Raw genomic sequence first — 8,495 nt, forward strand, 5'->3', positions numbered from 1 at the left:
CAGGTGTAGAAATTAAGGGTTGAAGATTAACTAGCCTTTCAAAAATCTGAAAATTTCCTTTGGTTTCTGTCCATTATTTTCGGCATTCCTGGATTTTATTTTGAATTTTTCAAAGCTGTCACTGGGATTTTCGTTGACTGGTTATTGCTGGTTATTGTTGCTGTTGCTGTGTTACGTATTACGTTGCTGACTTTCTTCTTCTTATATTGACAATATCAGGTACACAACTGTAATTTTGGCATTTTGTAAGCTGAAATGAAGAATGGAGTGTTAAATTTTTAATTTAGTTTAATTTAATTTTTGTATTGTATTTAGGTTATTCATGTATTATTATTCTGTAAATCACTGTCATCGGCATAACTAGGCATATTATAGCGACGTATTAAATAACGCCTTTACCAGATTATTAGGAAATATAGTTAAGCCTGATTATTAATTAAAATTGTTTAAAAAAAAAATAGAAGAAATAACGTAAAAATGGCGTTATTGAATCAGTTTGGCAAAAATTAACTAAGTTCCTTATTCATAAGGTTTTTCGTCAACGATAAGTTAATCCGAATCATGTAGTCAATTTCAGTTATAACATGAATTAGTTTGCAAACAAGTATTAGGACATGATGAATTAAAACAAAGTTAGTTAATGTTAAATTGTTTAAATTTTTAGAAATATGATTTAGTACTCAAGTTTTTATTTTTATTTCTTTCAATTTTCAGTATTTGCAAATAATTAGTTTCAATAAGCTTAAGTCTTACTAATAATTTGAATTTTAATCCAACTATGGGATAATTAGTTTTTTTTTATTTTTATTTTTTTACTTTCCGATAATTCCATGTTGTACTTATGATTATAATTTTATTACTTTCTGTTAATATTTGTTTTTCTCTTCTATTTAAATATGTCATTTTCAAGAATGTAGATATTGATTTTATATGTATAAAAACTTAGTAATAATAAAAATGTAGTCATTAAAGGATATTATTAAAGGATATCGCTAAAAATAAATAGATGTAAATAATACAAATGTATAGGATTCTCCATTCTCATTTATTTATTTAATTATTAAAAAAAATTACTTAGAATTAGGGATGGATTGTTTAGTGAATTTCACTTCCTTCCCCAAAGATGATGACGCGTTAGACTCTTTAGGCGCGATTTAATTAATTTTACCTTCTTAAACTCGGATGCGCATTTCATGCGACCCAAATCTAAATCCTAAAACATCAAATAAAATATGTTTCGTATTGTGGGTGCATTTCATGTGACACAATCCAAAGATATGTTTTAAGCGATGTTCACATTCCTAAAAAATAATAATTATAATAATAAAGCGGTAAAAGATAAAATTTGCACATGGTTCATAATTGTATTAAAAATCAGATAAATAAGCCGAATATAACAGTTGAGCGACCGTGCTAGAACCACGGAACTCGGGAATGCCTAACACCTTCTCCCGGGTTAACAGAATTCCTTATCCGGATTTCTGGTACGCAGACTGTAATATAGAGTCATTCTTTTCCTCGATTCGGGATTAAAATTGGTGACTTGGGACACCCTAAATCTCCCAAGTGGCGACTCTGAAATAATTAAACCAATCCCGTTTCGACTGTCCTTTAATTGGAAAAACTCCCTACGCACCTCGCGGTGCCGGACGAAGGAGGTGTGACACTTAGTCTCTTTTGAGGAAGCTTAAGTTGGAAAAGTTAACTGGATGTTGACTTATGTGTTAGAGGGCTCGGATGTGAGTTCCGATGGTTCGGATAGCTTCGGGAGGTGATTTGAAACTTCGGAGCGTGATCGGAATGTGTTTTGGAGGTCCCGAGTAGATTTATGCTTGAATTGGCGAAATTGGATTTTTGGCGTTTTCCGGTTGGTAGGTGAGATTTTGATATAGGGGTCGGAATAGAATTTCGAGAGTTGCAGTAGTTCCGTTGGGTCATTTGGGATGTGTGTGCAAAATTTCAGGTCACTCGGACGTGGGTTGGTATACTTTTTGATCAAAAGCGTAATTCGGAAGATTTTGGAAACTTAGGCTTGAATCCGATGTGTTTTGGTTGATTCGATGTTGTTTGAGGTATTTTGAAAATTGGTACGAGTTTGAATAAGGTTATGAGATATGTTTGTGCTTTTGGTTGGGGTCCCGGGGGCCTCGAGGTGATTTCGGATGGTTGGCGGAAAGATTTGGAGTTGGTTGTGACAGCTAAAGTTTCCCATTGCTGTCATAACCGCACTTGCGGCTAGGGGACCGCAGGTGCGGTCTCGCAGAAGCGGAAGGGGGCTAGGAGAGCTGGAACCGCAAAAACGGCCAAGGAGCCGCACCTGCGATGGCGCAGGTGCAGATTTAGCATCGCAGATGCGGAGCTGGGCGACTTAAGTTAGGACTCCAGATTCGGTTCATGGACCACAAAAGCGATACCACAAGAGCGGGAATCTGCCCGCAGATGCAAAATCCCTAGGCCAGAAGGTATAAATTATTTCGCGATTTTTGAGCTATTCCACCATTTCTAAGTCGGCTTTTGGAGCTTTTTGGGCGATTTGAAGAAGGATTTCAAAGGGACTTCATTGAGGTAAGGATTTTGGACCTAAAACTCGTTCCTATGGTATTATTTCACGGATTAGAGCTATAATTAATGGAATTTAAGGGTCAAAAGTAGGGAAACTAAGGCTTGGTATTGGAGACCTAGACTTGAGGATTTGAGGGACCATTTGTTGTCGAATTTTGGGACTTTTGATATGTATAGACTCGTGGGGAGATAAGGAATCTATTGATGTAAATTTTATCGAATTCCGAGACGTGGGCCCGGAGGTCGGGTTTTGGTAATTTTGGGATTTATGTTGTAAATTGATTATTTTTGTATGGGCTTCGTTCCCTTAGCATATTTTGACATCGTGGTTCTGATTTTGGATAGATTCGATGCGAGTGGAGGCCGATTAGAGGGGCAAAGGCGTCGCGGGCTAGATTTGGACCGGATTGAGGTGAGTAATGATTGTAAATGTTGTCCTGAGGGTATGAAACCTCGGATTTGCACATCGTTGTGCTATATTGAGGTGACGCACATGCTAGATGACGAGCGTAGGGTCGGGCACTGTTGGAGATTTTGGCTTAGTCCATCTCGAATGATTATTTTACCGCGTATTTGATTGAAAACTGTTTGTTATCATCATGTTTTGGGCTGAATGCCATATTTGGGCCTCGTGCCAATTATTTGAACCCTTAGGGGATTTTTATGGATATTTTCTCACTATTTTGACTTTATACTTGAACTCAGTCATACTATATTCTACTGTTTTCATAACTCAGCCATATTTACTCATTTTTTATATTTTAAATGATATTTTGGGCTGTGCATCATGTTTTACCGTTTCCCGAGTGGCTTGTGAGGTTTTTGACTGAGTAAGGCCGATGGCCTATGTTGTGAGGAAACACCTGATTGTGATTATGAGGCCGAGGGCCTAAGATTTGTACGCCACAAGGTGGCTTGTTGATATGAGGCCGAGAGTCTAGTGATGATGCCACGAGATGACTTGATATTGCGCTTGGGCCGTAAGGGTCCCCTCCAGGAGTCTGCACAACCCAGTGAGTGCGGGTACCCATTGTGATGTGAGATATAGCCCGAGGGGCTAGTGTTGTTCTATGATATTGCCAGAGGGGCGGATTTTGTTGACCTTGTGCCCGAGGGGCGATCCCTTATGTGTTTATCTTTCCTAGTTGCCTGTAATTTACTTGATTAATTATTTAAAAAGGCATTTCATGAAGTTTAAACTGAACTAGAATGACTTTACATATTTTCACTATTTCAATATTCTTACTGGCTTTTACTGCTTCCTTATAGCCTGTGATGTGCCTTACGTGATTTCATATTTTTTAGTCTTTATTTATGATTATTATTCACTGATTTAGAGTACACACTTTACTCCATGCACCCCATGTGCAGATTCAGGCGCTTCAGGTCCTGCTAGCGAGTGTTAATCCTTCCAGCTCAGGCGGATTCAGAGATTCTCTAGGTAGCTGTCGGCGTTCGCTACCCAGAGCTTCTTCCCTTATCTTATTTTCTCAATTTTAGCTCTGTATTAGACTTTGTAGACTCTTCAGACTTTTAGTATACTGATAGATGCTCATAATTGGTGACACCCCGATGTCTGGCAGTGTGATTTCCACAAATTGTATTATTCACCGTATTTTGGGATTATTATTATGATTAAGACTTAATTTGTATTATTTAATTGCTTTAAAATGAATTGGGAAAGTATCGGCTGGCTTTGTCTTCACGAGAGGCGTCATCACGACCGGGTTCGAGTTTAGGGTCATGACAAGTTGGTATGAGAGCCTAGGTTACATAGGTCTCCCGATTCATGAGCAGGTTTAGTAGAGTCTCACGGATCGGTACAGAGACGTCTGTATTTATCCTTGAGAGACTACAAAACCTTTAGGAAAAACTTCATATCCCTGAAATTCTTGTCGTGCGAATTTGTTGATCCGAGTACTAAATTTCTATTATTCTATTCTCTCACAGATGGTGAGGACATGCGCTACCGGTCATGTTGGATGACCACCAGTACCACCAGCTATGGCCACTAGAGGCCGAGAACGCGTCGTGGTCGCGGAAGGGGCAGAGGTGTGGCCCGCACAGCAGCTAGGGCAGCACCTGCAGATCCACCAACCGCCCCAGTTCAGGATTAGGTCCCAGTTGTGGATGCTCCAGCAGCATCAGCTCAGGCACCAACTGTGCCCATTGTGATTCCGGGTCTTTAGGTGGCCTTGTCTCATATTCTATTAGTTTGCATTGGCCTAGCTTAGGCGGTCTCAGTTACTACAGCCGCAGCTACTTCTCAGGCTAGGAGGGGAAGGCACTCAGACTCCCGTCGCTCGCACACCTGAGCAGGTCGTGTAGGGACTTCAGACACCGGGGGACGCATCCAGCCCAGTCGGTTGCAGCTGCTCCGGACTATATAGTTCCTGCTATGCTAGAGAACGAGCAGCGTAGGTTGGAGAGGCTTGGTAGACTTCAGCCTCTGACCTTCAGTGGTGCAGAGGGCGAGAATGCCCAGGGTTTCGTAGATAAGCGTTAGAGGATGCTTCGTACAACGGGTATTCTAGAGACCAGCGGGGTCGCTTTCACTACTTATCAGTTTTCTGGAGCTACCTTCACTTGGTGGGAGACTTTTGAGAGGTGTAGGCCTGTTGGTAAAGCACCCCTTACCTGACAGCAATTCTCCGTTCTCTTTCTGGAGAAGTATGTATTGCAGTCTCGCAGAGAGGAGTTGTACAAGTAGTTTGAGTGGTTGCGTCAGGGAGAGATGATTGTGATACAGTATGAGATGAGGTTCTCAGAGTTAACTCGTCATGCTATTTGGTTGGTTCCGACAGATAGAGAGAGGATTAGGAGGTTTGTTGATGGCCTCACTTATCAGCTTCGTATTCTTATGACTAGAGAGAGGGTGACTGGTGCTACTTTTGAGTAGGTGGTAAATATTGCTCGTGAGATTGAGTCAGTTCGTCGCCAGGAGCGAGAGGAGAGGGAGGCCAAGAGGCCTCGAGGATCTGGTAGTTATAGAGGTACTCCGTTGATAGGTCAGTTTCAGCACGGTAGAGGCCATCCATTCAAGCATGCTCAGCCAGCTCGCCCAGGTTATCATGGGGCATCATCGGGTCATGGTTCTCACAGTTCTCATCAGGGCCAATCATCACTTAGTGCCCTTCCAGCTCAGAGTTCGTCCCGTGCTCCATCAGTTCAGGGCTCTTCTATACCAGGTGCATCATCTAGCCATTCTGGTGTAAAGGGTTCCCTTCAGTCCCCTTCTCCAGGACCCGGGAGTTGTTATGAGTATGGAGAGATGGGTCATATGTAGAGGCAGTGTCCTCGTCGTCTTGTGGGTTCATCTCAGCAGAGGGGTCAGCCATCGGCTTCAGCGTCAGTTACTTCATCACCACCCACCCACCTAGCTAAGGGTGGAGGTCAGTCAGCTAGGGGTCGCCCTAGAGGGGGAGGTCGATCAGGTGGCGGTCAGGCCCGTTTCTATGCACTTCCAACTAGACTCGATGCTATTGCTTCTGATGCTGTTATCACAGGTATTGTTTCAGTCTGCCACAGAGATGCCTCTGTATTATTTGACCCCATTTTCACCCTTTCTTATGTGTCATCATACTTTGCTCGTTATTTGGGTACTCCCCATGAGTCTCTTGTTTCACCTGTTCATGTATCTACTCCGATGGATGATACTATTGTTGTAGACTGTGTGTACCGGTCATGTGTGATGACTATTGGGGGTCTGGAGACCCGAGTGGATCTTTTATTATTGTGTAAGTGGATTTCGATGTTATTTTTAAGCATGGATTGGCTATCTTAATGTCGTGCTATTCTGGACTGTCATGCCAAAACAGTCACATTGGCTATACCGGGTGTGCCACGGATTGAGTGGCGAGGTTTGACTGATTATGTTCCCAGTAGAGTGATCTCATTCTTGAAGGCCTGGCGTATGGTTGGGAAGGGTTGTCTTTCATATTTAGCCTTTGTGAGGGATGTCGGTGCAGAGACTCCCAATATTGATTCTGTCCCAGTTGTGAGGGAGTTTCTCGATGTGTTTCCTGCAGAGTTGTCGGGCATGCCACCGGACAGGGATATTGATTTTGATATTGACCTGGTGCCGGGCACTCAGCCCATTTCTATTCCGTTGTATCGTATGGCACCAGCGGAGTTGAGAGAGTTAAAAGAGCAGCTTCAGGAACTCCTTAATAAGGGGTTCATTCGGCCTAGTGCATCGCCTTGGGGTATGCCGGTTCTATTTGTGAAAAAGAAGGATGACACTATGAGGATGTGCATTGATTATAGGCAGTTGAACAAAGTAACAATTAAGAACAAGTATCATTTGCCTCGCATTGATGATTTATTCGACCAGCTTCAAGGAGCGAGAGTGTTCTCAAGATTGATCTCTATTCAGGTTATACCCAGTTGAAGATGGGACTCGGATATTCTTAAGACATCTTTTAGGATCCGATACGGTCATTATGAGCTCTTGGTGATGTCTTTTGGGCTGACCAATGCCCCAGCAGCGTTCATGCATTTGATGAACAACATGTTCTGGCCTTATCTCGAGTCATAGTCTTCATTGATGATATTCTGGTGTCTTCGCGTCGTCAGGAGAAGCACGCGGAGCATTTGAGAGTAATGTTGTAGAAATTAAGGGAGGAGAAGCTTTATGCAAAATTCTCCAAGTGTGAGTTTTGGCTCAGTTCAATGGCTTTCTTGGGGCACGTGGTGTCCAGCGAGGGTATTTAGGTTGATCCGAAGGAGATAAAGGCAGTTCAGAGTTAGCCCAAACCATCCTCAGCCATAGAGATTTGCAGCTTTCTTGGTTTGGCAAGCTATTATCGTCGGTTTGTTTAGGGATTCTCATCTATCGCATCGCCCTTGACCAAGTTGACTCAGAGGGGTGCTTTATTTGTATGGTCAGATGAGTGTGAGGAGAGCTTTTAGAAGCTCAAGACAGCCTTGACCACGGCTCCAGTATTAGTTTTGCCATCAGTTTCAGGTTCATATACCGTGTATTGTGATGCTTCGAGAGTTGGTATTGGGTGTGTATTGATGCAGGAGGGTAGATTTATTGCTTATGCTTCTCGTCAGTTGAAGCCCCATGAGAAGACCTACCCCGTTCATAATTTGGAGTTGGCTGTCATAGTTCACGCATTGAAGATTTGGAGGCATTACTTGTATGGTGTGTCGTGTTAGGTGTTTACTGATCATCGTAGCCTCCAGCACTTGTTCAAACAGAAGGATCTCAATTTGAGGCAACGAAGGTGGTTGGAGTTGTTAAAGGATTATGATATCACTATATTATACCATCCGGGGAAGGCCAATATGATGGCCGATGCTTTGAGCCGAAAGGTAGTGAGTATTGGGAGTTTGACATATATTCCAGTTGGGGAGAGACCTCTTGCAGTTGATGTTCAGGCCTTGGCCAATCGGTTCGTAAGGTTAGATATTTCGGAACCCAGTCGGGTATTGGCTTGTATGATTTCTCGGTCTTCCTTATATGATCGCATCAGAGAGCGCTGATATGATAATCCGCATTTGCTTGTCCTTAAAGACAAAGTTCAGCATGATGATGCCAGAGATGTGACCATGGGTGATTATGGGGTGTTGAGGATGCAAGGCCGGATATGTGTGCCCAATATAGATGGGCTTCCGGAGTTGATTCTGGAGGAGGCCCATAGCTCGCGGTATTCCATTCATCCGGGTGCCGCGAAGATGTATCAGGATCTGAGACAGCATTATTGGTGGAGGAAAATGAAGAAGGACATTGTGGGATTTGTAGCTCGGTGTCTCAATTGTCTGCAGGTGAAATATGAGCATCAGAGACCGGGTGGCTTGTTTCAGCAGATGAATATTCCAGAGTGGAAGTGGGAGAGGATCACTATGGACTTTGTAGTTGGACTCCCACGGACTTTGAGTAAGTTCGATGCTATTTGGGTGATTGTGGATCGGTTGACCAAGTTCGT

Source organism: Nicotiana sylvestris, chromosome 6 (assembly GCF_000393655.2).
Source record: "Nicotiana sylvestris chromosome 6, ASM39365v2, whole genome shotgun sequence".
Classification (NCBI taxonomy): domain Eukaryota; kingdom Viridiplantae; phylum Streptophyta; class Magnoliopsida; order Solanales; family Solanaceae; genus Nicotiana; species Nicotiana sylvestris.